The sequence below is a fragment of the Anabrus simplex genome, chromosome 1 (assembly GCF_040414725.1).
Source record: "Anabrus simplex isolate iqAnaSimp1 chromosome 1, ASM4041472v1, whole genome shotgun sequence".
NCBI classification, from domain to species: Eukaryota; Metazoa; Arthropoda; class Insecta; order Orthoptera; family Tettigoniidae; genus Anabrus; species Anabrus simplex.
In genome coordinates, this window is record NC_090265.1 from 844,086,750 (window position 1) to 844,104,428 (window position 17,679).

The following is a 17,679-nucleotide window of genomic DNA, read 5'->3' on the forward strand; positions in this document are numbered from 1 at the left end:
TCAAACTGAACAGAAAAATAATTTAAATGAAGTTCATGTCAAAATATCCTCCCCCCAAAAAATCCTTAAGAACCACACGCATTTTAACTTGGAGCAGACAGTCCAAAGTAAGTTTTGTAAACCGATGTAAATAATTTATCTTCGGTAATAGCGGTGATCCATCGTGAATAAACTTTCCGAATGCTTGTGAATAATGTTACTGTAATGCTCTACGATCTATTGCGTTCTCAAACTCTACAAACATTTAAGACATTTTAAGCCCTTCATGTGCCTAATGAACACAAATCACAAAGTGCTCTTTATCATCCAGCCATAATAAAAGTACGAGTAACTTACACGTGTGCTCATCTTATTGATTCGAGTGAGCGCAACGTGCACGTTCTTTTTACAGATTTGTAATTTGTAATATTTTGTTACTTACTAGCCCATTAACCACAAAATGTTCCTTAAAATGACTAAATCTGGCTTTGGGTATTTAGAGGATATGTATACTTTCAGGATGAAATGTCAGCGTATTAGCGTAAGGCCACAGCTTCATTTCAAGTGCGGGACGAGGATACTAATCACATTTGTTAATTTTTTAGCTCGGAGACAGTGTATGTGATCGTTCTAACACACCTTAGACTACACACGAGATATTCCACTCAACCTCAGTAACACGCAATAGTAAATAAATCCTTCACATAAGGTTGGCTTCAGGAAGGGCATCTGGTATTCGTAAAACATGGCATAATCCACATTAGTGCCGATCGCAAATAATTGGAAATTGATCAGGAAAGTAAAACAATCTCTTAATTTTTCTGAAACATGATATACGTAAACTGACAACATGTGTGTCAAAAGTGAAAACTGTACCGGGCGGTACACCTCCACGCCGCTAATTCAAACCTTGCGCCAGTTGAAACTCCCCTACTGGAATAAGTCTGAACTTTGTCTTATGTGTTAATTTTCAAGTTACCCTGAAGATGTCACTACTTGGAAATTTTGAAGTTTCTGAACTGTGTTGTTTTCGACGTATTTTTGTTTTGCTTGTAGTAAGAAGTGTGAACATTCGCTTCTAGAGGACACTACTGAAGAACTACAACGGTGCACCCTAGTGCGAAGTGAAAGAACTGTTTTTTTGGAGAAAATTTAATTTCAAAAGTTTGTTCTTTGCTAAATTTCTTTCAGTCATTGTTTAAGTTGGCAATATTAACCCTTTCTTTCCCCTTGTTTTGAATTTAGCCAATCCCGAATTTCTTTAATTAATTTTCCACCAATAATGTGTTTCTATTTCATCTTGTGTAAGGGTTTTCTTTATCCACCAATAAAATGTTTGTGGGCGGGTGTTTTCCTTCCTGAAACGCCTCGAACTTTCTGCGAGAGTATATAAACTGCTGATTTTAGGGTCTCTGCGCCACTTCAGTAACATCTTTCAGTGTGTAAAGTACATAGCAGGGGGCGGGAAGCGCCTCTTCCTTCGGGCAGCAGTTCAACAACAAGGTAATGGCCGATTAATAACTTCTTTTCTTGCTAGCTCAGCAGTTTAACTCTCGGGGCGGGTCCGAAGCGTTTCCACCATGTAACTTTCCCTAAAATGTAAAGACACTTTGTATTTATTCTATCTTTTAAGCTTCATATTGGGATAGAGAGTGCTTAACCCTCTCGAGCTCCCTCTCATATTGCATTGAGGTGAACTTATTTTCACAACCGTTTCTTCCTTAACGTAATGTAAATTGTTTCCTTCTAAAGTCACCTCTTTAGTATGGGATTAGCCCTTGCATTAACGGCCTAGTGCCAAGTAGGTTTTAAACAAAGTGTATTAGGAGCGCAAGTTCGCCTCCTCTCAAATTGGTATTTTAGAGGCCAGGTAATTAAATTTTCTCACTTAATAGGCCTCAGTAGGTTGGGTATCTTTACCCCTGTGTTTATGTCCTTAGAGGACAACTTGAAGGTGGAGTTTGGTGTGGCCTTTGATAGGCTTAACCTTTGAGAGCAGATCGCTCTTTTGAAGTTTGTTTCTGCGCGCCTCGAGGAGGCTTTATGATGTAATTGGGAGCAAGTGCTCCTGGGCTTGATTGGGGTCTTCTGCCCCTTTGTTGAATTCTGTATATCGTAAAGTTGGGCTAATTGCTCAAGAATTGTGTGTCTGGCTCTAGGAGCCCCAAATCCTGTAATTGTACATTCTCGATTAGTGGTTTTGCTACTCTGTACCTGCCATTATTGTTATTTCTTGTTTTTTGCTAAGAAAATATAATCTTGTTAAATTTTAAATTCACTTTAATTTCGTAGCCTGAGACCTGTTCACCCCCCGCACCTTCTTTCACCTCTAACTACCACGGAAAACTCCTAACAAGTGGTAGCAGAGCGTGGTTGAATGGGTCTCAATTTAGCCCCTTTTGACGGCTAAACATTGTTTTGATTCGAACTCTAACAATTTTCTCTGTTGCTGGAAATTTTGATTTTTTTCTTTTTCAAAATTGTTCTGTCATCATGCCCGGCCCTCGCGATGTTCTCCATCTCAACTATTTGCGCAAGGAGGAGTTGATCTATGAATTAACTATTAGAAATGTGCAATCTGGAGGCACGGTTGCAGTAGACACAAACAAGCTTAGAGAGTCCCTTGATTTGCCCATCTCCATCCCCACTTTGGGAGAGAAAGAAATTGACGACTCTCTTTCCACGATCACCGAGAATACTACTGGGCTAGCATCTGTAGTTAGTTTTTTTGACGAAAATGATCCATCTCCTAATCAAATTAAGCGTGTGCAAGCCAGGCTATTTCATTTTTCAAATAGAGTTAACGATCTGTTGTCGCTGAAGTTGAATGACGTTCAGAGGAAGGAAGCTAGTACGTTGCTTGAAAGTATTTCTGAATTATCCAGTAAGGTTACCCAATTGTTAACTGGGGAAGTTCCTCCCAAAATCGATCAACCCACCACGGTGAATGTAGGTAGCGAGGAAGAGCCTCCTAAGGGAGAAGTCAATAGGATAACCGTTGGAGCTCAAACGATCTCTGCCCCATTGGACAACGAGTCTGAACGCCGTGCATCGTTGAATAATGTACATTCTGAATTAACTTCTTTGCCACTGAAACCTTTACCTACTATGTCACCTGGGTTCAGCAGCTTGCCTCATCCATTGGCAATGTTGCTCAGAGGTATCTCGAAGTTTTCGGTTAACACTACCAGTGAAGTTATTTCTTTCTTAAGGTTTTTAGTTGAATTTCAGGATCATGCCCTTGTTTTTTCTCTTTCTCCATGTCAGATTTTGCAAATCATCTATCCCTATGCAATAGGTATTCTCTCAGACAAAATAGTAAGAGCCATAGCTGAACAGTCATCTATTGAAGATTTTCACGCACACTTGCTTGCAAATTTTATTCCTGCTCGCGCGAGGTCATCTCTGATTCAGAAGTACTATTATCGAGTACAAAGATTGGATGAAAATCTGGCTGATTTCATACAAGACATTAAGTTTTATACTAGGGTGTTTGCTCTTCATTTTCCTGAAGATCAGATTGTACAGGCTATTGTAGAAGGAATTTCACCATCCTATAGGTCATATTTGTGTTTCGCGGCGTGCCCGCAAACCTTCTCTGAACTTGAAGCATTGGCCGCCTCAGCGGAAGGAGTTAGATACGCCGATTCCTTGCGTGTCGCGAAAGAACCCCCGCCTTCTTTTATTAATACTCGGCCTCAACCTCGCCGATCAGTCACACCTCGTAAATGTTACGCTTGCGGGTCGCCTGACCATCTTCGGAACAAGTGTCCATTGATCAAATCTAGTAGGGCAAATAATGGAGCTGGCTCATCGCAAGGCTGTTTTAAATGTGGGGCTTTCTCACATATCGCCAAGAATTGCCCAAATTCAAATAGCACCCCCTCCTGCTCAACTTCTTGTGCAACTTCCACCAATGTCACTAATAATAAGTGACTAGCGGCTTCGGCTGAGTCGACTAATTCTGCTTCCCAAGGCTCAGCCCCTGGCAAACAGGTCGTAAATTCAGGGAACGTTCAGTCTTCAAATTCATCTTTTGAATGCCCCAAAGAGTGTCTTAGGATTGCGGCAGACACCCCCGCACCTGTTCCTTTTTTTTTAAATTGAGTTAAATAATGAGCCTATAACAGCTCTATTAGATTCAGGCAGTGTTTGTTCAATTATTTCGGATCAATGGTATTCAAAATTGAAAACGGTTTGTAAACTACCTGACTATGGTTCATCTCCTGTTCAATATGTTTCGGCTAATTCATCTCCATTAGAAATTCTCGGTTCTGTAAATGTCAAAATTCGTATTTTTAAATTCACATGGAAAATCAAATTGTTTGTGGCTAAGCACTTGTCTTGCCCCATCATATTGGGAGCCGAATTTATTTCTCACACGGGTCTTGTGCTCGATCTTCAGAGTAAGTCGTGCACATTCAAATTTGCTTCCAATTGTAAAATCCCCTTGTTAAAATGTAATTCTGCGTCATGTTCATCTATTTCGCCTACCCAGGATGAGATGTTGTTAGACCTTAGACATCTACCTGAGGAGCAGGCTGATAGTATTCGTAAGTTGTGTCAGTCGTTCCCAGAGGTGTTCTCTGATACTCTTGGTGTTACTGACCTTATCGAATACAAAATTGAGGTCACGGATTCGATTCCTGTCCGTTTTCCACCTTATAGGCTATCTCCACCTAAAATGAAGGCTCTGAAAGAAATCATCGATCAGATGTTGAAGGATGGTATTATTAGGCCCTCTAAGTCGGCGTATTCTTCGCCTATTTTTCTAGTCCCGAAACCCCAAGGGGGCTTCAGGCCTGTCATTGATTATATTGCTCTCAATCGGAAGGTGGTGTTACAATCTGTGCCCCTTCCCGACCTTCACTCTTGTTTTTCATGGTTCCGTAAGGCCAAGTTCTTCACCATCTTGGATTTGAATCAGGCCTACAATCAAATTCCCCTAGCGGAAGTGTCTAAACATCTTACAGCGTTTGCCACGGATTGGAATTTGTATGAATACAACCGCGTGCCTTTCGGGCTCCCCACGGGAGCAGCTGTACTCGCTAGGCTGCTAGATAGGGTCTTTTCCGACATCAAATTTGAGTACTTGTATCACTACTTGGATGATGTCGTCGTATTTTCGGAGACTTTTGAAGAACATCTAGATCATCTGCGAGAAGTTCTTAATCGCCTTCGTAAGGCTGGGTTAACTGTTAAGTTGTCCAAGGTTGCCTTTGCGAAGCCCTCTATGTCATTCCTAGGGCATATTGTGTCACCTGATGGTGTTGCCGTCGATCATTCTAGAACACAGGCCATCCGTGATTTTAAACCTCCCAAGGACATTAAAGGTATCGCCAGGTTCATTGGTATGGTGAATTTCTTCAGGAAGTTTATTCCTAACTTCGCTAATAGAGCGGCGGCCTTAAACCTTCTTCGTAGGAAAGGCATCAAATTCGAGTGGGGACCTTCTCAACAAGCCGCTTTTGAAGATCTTAAATTAGCTCTCTGTAATGCCCCTGGCCTTGCTATGCCTGATTTCTCAAAGAAATTCATCGTCCAAACTGACGCGTCGTCGTCAGCAGTAGCTGCAGTCCTTCTTCAAGAGACTGAACTAGGGAGGCGACCCATCGCCTATGCATCTAGGACTCTATCGGCTCAAGAACCCAAGTATTCCATCTATGAGCTCGAAGGTTTGGCAGTCTTATTTGCCTTAGAAAAGTTCCGTCTCTATCTGGAACATGTCAAATTCGACCTGGAGACAGATAATCAAGCCTTAAGCTGGGTCTTAGGTAGGCCGCGTCGTACTGGTCGTATAGCCTGTTGGGCCATCCGTATTTCTGCCTTCCAATTCGATGTCAGGCATATCCGAGGTACCGAAAATATTGTTGCTGATGGACTCAGCCGTATGTTTTCCAACGAGGTCGAGACCCATGATCCGGTCGATAGTTCTTCACCTCCCGAGTCCATACTATCTGATGTTAATGCCATCTTAACAGATGCTCCCATGCTCTTTAGGGATATCGAGAAATACCAACGTGAAGATCCGACGCTGGCTCCGATAATGGAAACCCTTTCTTCTGGGGAACATGTCGTCCCTTATGTTCTGAGGAATGGTGTTTTATGTTGCCCATCAAGGAATGATAAGATGATGAAGGTTGTCGTTCCAGCTGTTCTTGTACCTATGATCTTCAAGTACTATCATGAGACCCCATTAGGGGGGCATCTTGGAATCTTTAAAACTCGTGAAAAGATTCGTGAAAGGATCATCTGGAAGGGTATGGACGGTGAAATCCGTGAACTAGTAAAAGCTTGTAAATCTTGTTTGCTTAGTAAACCAACCATGTCCACCAAGGTAGGACTTCTGTCTTCGCATCAAGCGTCGCGCGCCATGGAACGCCTGTATATTGATTATGTAGGACCTTTCCCCCAGTCAAAGGGAAATGCCAACAAGTTCATCTTTGTATGCGTAGATGGTTTTACAAGATTTTCCTGGTTATTTCCGACTAAGCTGGCTACCGCTCAGTCCACCATTACTTGCCTAAATTCTATTTTTGCTTCTTTTGGTCCGTGCCAATATATTGTGTCTGATAATGCTAAAGCGTTTACATCAAATCTTTTTCGTAAATTCTGTTTTGACTTGTCCATCTCTCATGTGACGACTTCTGCTTATTACCCTCAACCATCTCTGGCTGAACGGGTTAATCGTAATCTCAGGTCCGCGCTTATTGCCTATCATCATGAAGATCATTCTAGGTGGGACACGTCCCTGCATTGGTTAGCTTTTGCTTTGAATTCTGCGGTCCATGAATCTCACAAGTTTACTCCAGCTTCTTTGATGTTCAAGTTCGTTCCCAACACGCCGCTCTCTAACCTCTGGTCTCTGAGTGACATTCTACCCGAGACAATAAATCCGGATAATATTAAAGATCTTTGGAAGAAAGCTAAAGCCAATCTTAAGGTGTCTCATGAAAAGGTTAGGGAAGATATGATCGTGGACGGAGACCCACCAATTTGAAGGTAGGTGACCAGGTGATGGTCAAGAACTTTGTTCCCGCGGGCAACCTTGCCCCCAGATTTCATGGGCCGTGTATCATTCTCGATTTCCTTACGCCGGTTACGTTGTTATTAAGTAATCCAGCCACCGAGAGGATATTTAGGGTTCACCTGTCACAGGTGAAACCGGTGTAATTTCTGTGTTAACTTGCTACATATTATTTTGAAAGAAATAGGAAGGTTATATTTTTTTCTCTGAGAGGTTTCACTTTTAGGCCTTCTGCCCTTGCAATCTGTTTCCTTTAAGCGTAATTATTTTTGTAAACCTCCCCCGATCAGTTGAACTGCCATCCTGTCCTTGCCACGGCCATTACCACGCTCCCGTCTCCTGCTCCACACACACAGTGGCTTATAAAATGCCATGGATATCTGCACGCCACTGGCCCCTCAACCTCTCCACAAAGCCTGTGCCCTCAAAAAAATGATGATGGTCCAACAAAATTCTGCCGCCTAGCTTCAATGTTTCAGTGCCCCCGCAGCCGCGCGGCGCCGTGCCGCGACTGGGATAGAGGAAGGGCCCCCTCTTCTCCAGCGAGGACGACAGGTGCACGGCGAGCTGGAGCCCTCCTCCCGGCCAAGGCTGATGTGCGGCGCACAACCTGTAACTGGCCCGCGACCTGCATGTTCACCGCGGGCGCGGCGTGCTTCAACACCACTGCTCCTCTCATATTGCGGGCGAGCGGTATCTCAGGGTACTTGAGGGGTCCGAGCGGCCGCCTTTGGACACAAGCTGCAACAGCTGGTCTGGCCATCCAACTTAATCAACATCGAAATATTCAATCAACTACATGGACATTTACTATCAGCAATTACTACACTTGGGAATTCAACAGCAATATCTGGTGGACTTAGAAGATTTTTTTTCCTCAACTTCAAAAACTAAAATTTTCCTTCTGAATTCAACTTCTACAAACATAAAGACATTATTTCAACAGTTACTACAAGAATTTTGGAACTGGATCAGAATAAATTTAGAAAATTTTTATACTTCTGCAATTAATCTCCATATCAACATCAAAACTTGGACCTTGTTTTTAACGAATTTCATGTGTCACCCCTGGAGGGACGTTTGGGGGGGAGGTCTGTACCGGGCGGTACACCTCCATGCCGCTAATTCAAACCTTGCGCCAGTTGAAACTCCCCTACTGGAATAAGTCTGAACTTTGTCTTATGTGTTAATTTTCAAGTTACCCTAAAGATGTCACTACTTGGAAATTTTGAAGTTTCTGAACTGTGTTGTTTTCGACGTATTTTTGTTTTGCTTGTAGTAAGAAGTGTGAACATTCGCTTCTAGAGGACACTACTGAAGAACTACAACGGTGCACCCTAGTGCGAAGTGAAAGAACTGTTTTTTTGGAGAAAATTTAATTTCAAAAGTTTGTTCTTTGCTCAATTTCTTTCAGTCATTGTTTAAGTTGGCAATATTAACCCTTTCTTTCCCCTTGTTTTGAATTTAGCCAATCCCGAATTTCTTTAATTAATTTTCCACCAATAATGTGTTTCTTCTTCATCTTGTGTAGGGGTTTTCTTTATCCACCAATAAAATGATTGTGGGCGGGTGTTTTCCTTCCTGAAACGCCTCGAACTTTCTGCGAGAGTATATAAACTGCTGATTTTAGGGTCTCTGCGCCACTTCAGTAACATCTTTCAGTGTGTAAAGTACATAGCAGGGGGCGGAAAGCGCCTCTTCCTTCGGGCAGCAGTTCAACAACAAGGTAATGGCCGATTAATAACTTCTTTTCTTGCTAGCTCAGCAGTTTAACTCTCGGGGCGGGTCCGAAGCGTTTCCACCATGTAACTTTCCCTAAAATGTAAAGACACTTTGTATTTATTCTATCTTTTAAGCTTCATATTGGGATAGAGAGTGCTTAACCCTCTCGAGCTCCCTCTCATATTGCATTGAGGTGAACTTATTTTCACAACCGTTTCTTCCTTAACGTAATGTAAATTGTTTCCTTCTAAAGTCACCTCTTTAGTATGGGATTAGCCCTTGCATTAACGGCCTAGTGCCATGTAGGTTTTAAACAAAGTGTATTAGGAGCGTAAGTTCGCCTCCTCTCAAATTGGAATTTTAGAGGCCAGGTAATTAAATTTTCTCACTTAATAAGCCTCAGTAGGTTGGGTATCTTTACCCCTGTGTTTATGTCCTTAGAGGACAACTTGAAGGTGTAGTTTGGTGTGGCCTTTGATAGGCTTAACCTTTGAGAGCAGATCGCTCTTTTGAAGTTTGTTTCTGCGCGCCTCGAGGAGGCTTTATGATGTAATTGGGAGCAAGTGCTCCTGGGCTTGATTGGGGTCTTCTGCCCCTTTGTTGAATTCTGTATATCGTAAAGTTGGGCTAATTGCTCAAGAATTGTGTGTCTGGCTCTCGGAGCCCCAAATCCTGTAATTGTACATTCTCGATTAGTGGTTTTGCTACTCTGTACCTGCCATTATTGTTATTTCTTGTTTTTTGCTAAGAAAATATAACCTTGTTAAATTTTAAATTCACTTTAATTTCGTAGCCTGAGACCTGTTCACCCCCCGCACCTTCTTTCACCTCTAACTACCACGGAAAACTCCGTAACAAAAACTATCATAACAGTCTAGACATATAACCATTCAAATACATAGTTCTTTCAACACTTATAGCATTAACACTAAAAATATTACGTTTTAAACTATATTTATACAACGCTAACAAAAGGTCCAAGCAAAACATTTTAGACAAGAATAATTTTGTCTGGATTGTAAATTATTGATCGACGGGGCAAAAAGAATTTAAAACATTAAAAAAAGTAAATTTTGTAATGACCCTCGCGAGCTACTGCTGCCGACGACTCGCTCCTATATGGACATACTTTGTATGTTCCGCACGCCAACTCTCTCTGCTATAAACTCGCATTTTTCCCCGACTCATCAGTCCGGTATTCGAGTATGCTGGTGTGTGGAGCTCTTGAGTGCTTTCTTCGCAGCGTGTTGGTGACGCTGGTTTTAACTGGAACTCTTTCTACAAGGCAGATGGTGAGCTATGTTATTAATTTAATATCTTTTCAGTGGTCCTTTTTGTATTTTCGCCTGACCATTTTACAACTTCGAATTCTTTCACTTGTACCATGGCAAAAGAGTTTTATCACGAATATTTTGAGTGGCTGAAAACGCATTGACTGACTCAATATAACGTTATATCCGTCCTGAGTTTTCCTTAGTTTTTGAGCTTATTCCCGTTTTATTCTCTTCCCTTTCCTCTTGCCGGTTGAGCTGCGTCTCCATTTTTCGCCTTTCCCATCCCTATCATTTTCCCATTCGGATTCGCTTTCTTTCTGGTATTAATCTCTACTTTGGTGTCATTTGTGTTCGATTTTGCATGTAACCTCTGAAATCTATGTCCAAAACAAAAATTTGGTTACTCCAAACAAAAGAAAAACATAACTAGTAGTGTACTGACTTTTCTCTTTTCTTGGTATTTCAATCTTTCCTTTTTTGGTCTTACTTATTTGTAAATGATTTTTCAATACTACAAGATTTTCATTTATTAAAATTTGGACAAATATTCTTAATTATTTTGTACCTACCACGGTCCTCTGATTTCTTTCACACGCTTCCCTGGCATTATCTAGTAAGACTACTAACTTTTATAATCGCAATTATTTAAGTATCGCAACAAATGGTAGCAGACTTTTCTTTCATCTAATTCTTTCTCTATAGGTAACTTGCTCTGTCAACTAACTTTCGTAGGCTGCCTTGCTTTCTGTACTATGCATTGTTTACATTTTTCTGCCCCATTTTCTTGTTTGTGCTATGGCTTGTTTCTCTGACAATTTTCCAATGGTTGATACCACTGATCAACTTTCGTTACTCCGTATCGATATATTTCTATGCCACATCCAATATGTGCCGACTTAATCTCATTTTCAGATGTTCCTACTTCGTGATCTCATCCTGCCCAGTTCCTTAACACTCCCGGATCCATTTCACCGTTTATAGACTGACTCCGATAGAAAACCCTTCTTTTCTCCCATACAATACCCTATGCCTCCCCACCCACATCTATTTACTTCTTCTCCATTACAACAAATAATGCTGTGGATACTTCACACAATATGCAGATCATAAAACAATCTTTATTACAAGTATCTCAGTTGCAAAATACTGATCACCGTAGTTTGACAGCATGGTTTTTTCAGTCCGAAAATTGTTAAATGTCAAACCGGCCTTTTAACCTAAGCTCATTGGTTTACTTTCTGGTTAGACTACGGACCACCGAGCTCGATAGCTGCAGTCGCTTAAGTGCGGCCAGTATCCAATATTCGGGAGATAGTAGGTTCGAACTCCACTGTCGGCAGCCCTGGAAATGGTTTTCCGTGGTTTCCCATGTTCACACCAGACAAATGCTGGGGCTGTACCTTAATTAAGGCCACGGCCGCTTCCTTCCCACTCCTAGCCCTTCCCTGTCCCATCGTCGCCATAAGACCTATCTGTGTCGGTGCGACGTACAGCAACTAGCAAAAAAAGGACTACGGACCACTTAACCGATTTTTAGATAGAAAATATGTTACATTTTTCACATTGGTTCCAACTTCGCACGGCCATCCATAACCATATCTTACCATATGAGGTTCGTCATAAACTCAGCCTATAATTTATCCGTCGTCATCAACTTCTTATCCAACCAGCTCATGATTATTTAGACGCAAACACTGCATTTAACGATGTTCTAAATATTGGCCATACCACTCATGAACTGATTTCTATTGCTCATTTTTATGCCAGCCCCTCGTTTCTTCAAATATTTAATGCACTTAGTCCATCTACTTCTTTACCACAACTTTATAGCTTACCTCAGTCTCATGCTGTTTATTCTCTTGGTGGTGCATCATATTATTCTTCAATCCTCCACCGGTTCAAAATCCGATTCGACCTTCTATTTCTTCTACTCCACCAACTAGAACTCTGGCCCAATCTACTCCTAGATCTTCATTTGTTTGCTTTCAGTGTAAAAGTATGGGCCATATCTCTAGGAGTTGTGTGCCACTTCCGATCGGGGAAACACATTTCCCCCTCATTGAAAGGCAGTAGGCGATATTTACGGGTAAATGTGCCTTCCACTACTCATGCTATCACCACTCAACAAATGTTATGCACTTCCAATAGTGATTCTGTGCTACAACCATCCTCTCAACTGCCTTCTCATAGCTCGAATCTTGACTCTTCTTCCTCTTTTTTCTTTTCCTTCATTTGTACCCGGAACTTCACATCTTATAGTGACTATTAATGATTTTCCATCTATTGGTCTTTGAACTCGGGAGCTACTGTTTCATTAACTAGCCTCTCTTTTTTCAGTCTTTTCAACCCATTTTTCCTCATCTTTAATATTCTCTTTCAAATGCCAGTCGTGCTTCGGCATCCAATCACTCGATTAATATTATTGGCCAAATCTCCCTCACTATTAATATCCAACACTTTTCTTGGCCATTTACGCTTCTCGTAGTACAAGACTTGTTTTCTCCACTTATTTCGGGTTATGACTTTTTCTCTCACACTGGTCTCATTCTTGACTCCCTTAACTCGCTGGTCATTTTCATTTTTCTCCAATTTCGGTACCTTTAATTAATTATGCTGACTATCCTTCACAACATTTTCCAAAAATTTTTTATTCTGTTTATTGTAATTCTACTCAGTCGGGTCAAATTCAACACTTGTTAACTGAAGTTTCGCATTGATTTAACCGATTCTACTCCAGTTCGCTCGTCTCATTATTTGAGTCCTCCTCGCAACTAGTTGATAAAATGCTGGAAGACAAAACTATTGTTCCATCTTCTTCAAATTATGCTTCACCTGCCTTTATTGTTGTCAAGCCTGATGGATTCTCTCGATTTATTTTAGATTATCGAAAACTCAACTCCCGCATACTTTATGATGCGTATCCTTGACAAATGTATATTCCGTTTTTCAGCATTTTTCAAATGCCAAATACTTTAATATTTTTATTTTTAACTCTGCCTTTAATCAAATTCACTTGACGAAGTTGGCTCCCGCTACAAGGCTTTCATCACCCCGAATGGTTTATACTAATTTTGAAACGTCCCCTTTGGTTTTAACCTGGGTTCCCAAATAATGCAGCGCTTTGTCAATTCTCTTTTTTCTGATCTTAATATAAATAATTGTTTCCTTTTATTGATGTAATTTTAATGTATTCACCATACTTTGAGCCTCATCTCCAGCATACTCGTGAGGTTTTGGTTCGTTTGCGTTCCGTAGACCTTACCGTAAACCCCTCTACGGTTTCCATTGCTTAAACTTCTATACAGTTTTTTAGTCATATTCTTCCTTCTCAAGGAATTACTGTTGATCCAGACAGGGTCTCGGATATTCATCGTGTTCCTCATCCCAAAAATTTAAAGCAATTAAGATTCTTTATGGGTATGGTTGGTTTCTACGGGAAATATATTCCACACTTTTCTCAACTTTCCGAACCCCTCAATTTGCAGCGCAAAGGCACTAAATGACATTCGGATGAACGTCAAGGAACCGCCTTTCGTCCTTTAAAAGCTAAATGAGCTCAAGCTCCCCTCTTGCAGCTTCCTGGCTTCGATGCCACCTTCGAGCTTTCCACTTATGCCTCTGTCTTAATTATTGGTGGCGTCCTACAGCAAACCAAAAATGGCCAAACTCTCCCGGTAGCTTACTTTAGCCTTATATTGTCTCCCATAGAGCGCAAGTATTCTATTTATGAGCGTGAAGTTCCCGCCCTGCTGTTAACCATTAAATAGTTTGCTGATTAGCTTGACCATAGGGAAATTGTGGAAAAAACCGACAATCAAGTTATTTCTTGGTTGTCAAATAATGCTCCTAAAATCGGTGGAACTGGTCACTGGCTACTTAGATTATCTCGTTTTAAATTTTCGCTTAAATTTGTATCAGGTTTTAAAAATTTTTGCCGATGCTTTTTCTCGCCTATTTGATGACCACCACGATAAACTATCTGAATTAGATCAGCTCACTTTTGTTATGGCCAATCCAATTTTCCCTCTCAGTGATTTTCCTTTATCTTTTCAATCTTGTCACCAGCATCAAAATGATGATACGCACTGTGTACAACTCAAAACTGAAATCCCTTCTCCCACTTATTCCGGAACTTTTCGTCTTCTTAACCGTTTACTTGTATTTAAACCCACTCCGAAGTCCACCCCTCGACTTGTTCACCGTTCTGATTTTCGACCTATGGTTTTTCAGCATTCCATGGCTCCTCTACTGGGGGACATTTTGGCATGGCTAAATCGTATTCTCGTCTGGAGTCCCAATTTTTTGGCCTAACAAGCGCAAAGATATCCATTTTGGGTAAGATCTTGTGAGATGTGTCGGGAACATAAGCTACCTAATGCTCAACCCTTCGATTCCTAAGCTGCTTTTCCATCCACCTACCTGCCCGAGAAATTTTATATCGACATCGCAGGGCCCCTTCTCAAATCTTCCAAATCCAATTCTATATTTTTACCTTATTGGACTGGTTTTCCAAATTTATTGTTATTCGCACTTTGAGCAAGATTTCCTCTGAAATGGTTGTTAATTTGTTAACGAATCACATTTTCCCATTACTGGCCTTCCTAAATTTTTAGTTTCAGACAACGTGACTATTTTTACCTCTAAATGATTTTATAATTTCTTATATTCTTATTGTATTAAGAAGATTTGTACTTCTCCCCACCACCCTCAAGCTAACATAGTGGAACGGTACCATAGAAATTTGAAACTTTTCCTTTCAATTTTTCATTCTCACGACCAAAAACCATGGGACTCTGAACTTCCTCATTTCGCTTTAGTTCTTAATAATTCGACCTCCTTTTCCCATGCTAAATTGATTTTAGGTAGGGATTTGCATACACCCTTATCTCTGAATTGGGATTTACTTACCCTCTTGCAGACTCTTTCTAATCAACTTACCAATTCTCAGCTTGAATTGGCTCTCAATAAACTGCGTCAGGCTAGGGATGTTCAGAGGCGGATGTATCGCATGGCTCCGCCCAGCAACGTTTTAGTTATCTGATCCTGTTCTCTTAAAAACCATCCCGAAAGTTCTGCATAGAACCAGATCTCCGATAAGCTTTGCCCCCGTTGGCTTGGTCCATACCGTCTTCTCTCTTTTCCCTCTCCAATCACTGAGCTCCTACAGCTTGTTTCAAATCCTTTGGAAATTAGACAAGCACATTTTTCGCAATTAAATAAATGTTCATCATAACCCTTTTCTTGTCTTCCCACTGTTATTGGTCCTCAGCACACAACCACTTCGACCTGGTCTCCCCATGCATGGACGGTCTAACCAAAGATTTTCTAAAATGTTTAGAAGATATTTGGAATAAAAGTGGTAAAACATTTTGTATTACTTTTGGTGACTTTAATATAAATAAATTAGAAAATAGTCATATATCTACCGAGCTTCAGAATCTCTGTGGGTGTTATAATCAGAGTTCATGTAACACTGTCTTTCCTACTAGAATTTCATTGACAACTAGTACACTTATAGATCATTTTTACATAAACATAGTCTGCAAATATAAAATATATAACATAATAAATGATCTGAGTGATCACAATTTATTAATCTTAGATATTAATATTACACCCAAAATGAATACACAAAGAAATTATGTAATTCAACCTACAAAATACCATGTCCCATCTATGGAAAAATACATGTCTCAAACGCCATTAACTATAAATGAAGAGGATAGCTCGGATATCATAACAAATAAATTAATGACATATTTTAAAGAAAGTACTGCTTTAGTTAAAACTGAAAGTCCTAATCTAAATAAGAAAGTTAGACCCTTTTGCCCGTGGTTTACTTCAGAGCTGTTAAATTTAATCAAACAAAAAAAATAAATTATATTATAAAATTAAAAGACAACAGATGAGATTTAGTATGGGATGTGGCTATGTTTCACAGCAGTTAATACAAGACTATAAAGACATACGTAACAGGGTTACTAGAATGAAAAGAGATCTAGAAAATAATTATTATATCAATAAGTTAAACAGCACAAATAATCAGTGGAAAGTTATTAATAATATTCTAACAACTAATAACAGTAACAATGAAGAAATACAACTGAAAGTAAATGATAAGTTGGTGACTGATTCTAGTCAAATTTCTACTATATTTAATAACTATTTCACTGATATGGGTCTGTCTTTAGCTAAGAAAATTCCTCAGTGTAAATACCCTCACCTTGAGCCTGGCCCATCTAATTCCTTATTTTTAACCCCTACTAATGAAAATGAAATTGAACAAATAATTAATAATCTTAAAAACAGTTGTAGTGTTGACTGTTTTGGTATTAGTAATATTCTTGTAAAGAGACTCTCCAAATTTATTATACCTCACATCACAAAATTAGTTAACAAATCTCTATCAGAGGGTAAAGTACCAGCCAAACTTAAAATCGCCAGAGTTGTACCAATCTATAAAGGCATGGATAAATTTGATGTAAGTAATTACAGACCAATCTCCATACTACCTCCTTTATCTAAGATTTTAGAACAAGTGGTTAAAAAAAGATTATTAGATTTTTTGTTAAATAATAAATATTTTTATCAATTTCAGTATGGTTTCCTACCACACTCGAGTACCAGTAATGCTATTGAGGATATTATTATTAAACTACAACAAGCTTTAGACTCAGGTATGTTAGCAGCTGGTTTATTTATAGATCTTAAAAAGGCTTTTGACACAGTTGATCATAAAATTTTATTACATAAATTAGAAGCAGCAGGCATTAGAGGCATTGCATTGGATTGGTTTGTTGATTACCTCTCTAATAGGGAGCAGTTTGTTACATGTAATAATAATCAGAGTAATGTGAAGGTGATCTCAATTGGTGTGCCTCAGGGTTCTGTGCTTGGGCCTTTATTGTTTCTTATCTTCATTAATGATATTGGTCACCTTAAATTAAATGGAAGACTATCCATTTTTGCTGATGACACTAATATTTTTTATACAGGCTCTAGCAATCATGAACTTGAACAAAATATGCAGCAGGATATTCGATTACTTGAAACATGGCTTAATTCCAACCGATTAACTATCAATCTAACAAAAACAAACTACATAAATTTTCACAAACCTTTATATGTATTAAATTTGGATAAAATCTGCTTTTCTTCAATCAAAGAGTAATGAAAGTGCACAGTACTAAATTCTTAGGACTGATTATAGATGAAAATCTGTCGTGGAGTAATCACGTGGAGACTATCTGTAATAAAATTATCCCTGTGATTGGTATCCTCAGTAGTTTGCGATATAAGTTTTCTCGTGGGTTGTTGAAGGGTATTTACTATGCTCTTATTGAAAGCCACATCTCTTATATGATACATGTCTGGGCATGCTGTAATAAAGAATTATTTGGAAAGGTAGAGGTCCTTAGGAAGAGAGCACTAAAAATAATTTTCAAACTGCCCATTCTGACACCGACTAAAGATCTGTATAAATATTGCAATATATTATCACTTCCAAACCTCCGCATAAAGGCTTCTATAATTATGATCTATAAAATTCAAAACAAATTAGTCCGCTCAAACACATCAGTAATTACCAATTCACAGATTCATAATTATGAAACAAGAATTATTTATAATATTCACTACAATCAGATTCATTCCACTAGTTATGGTCAAAACTCTCTT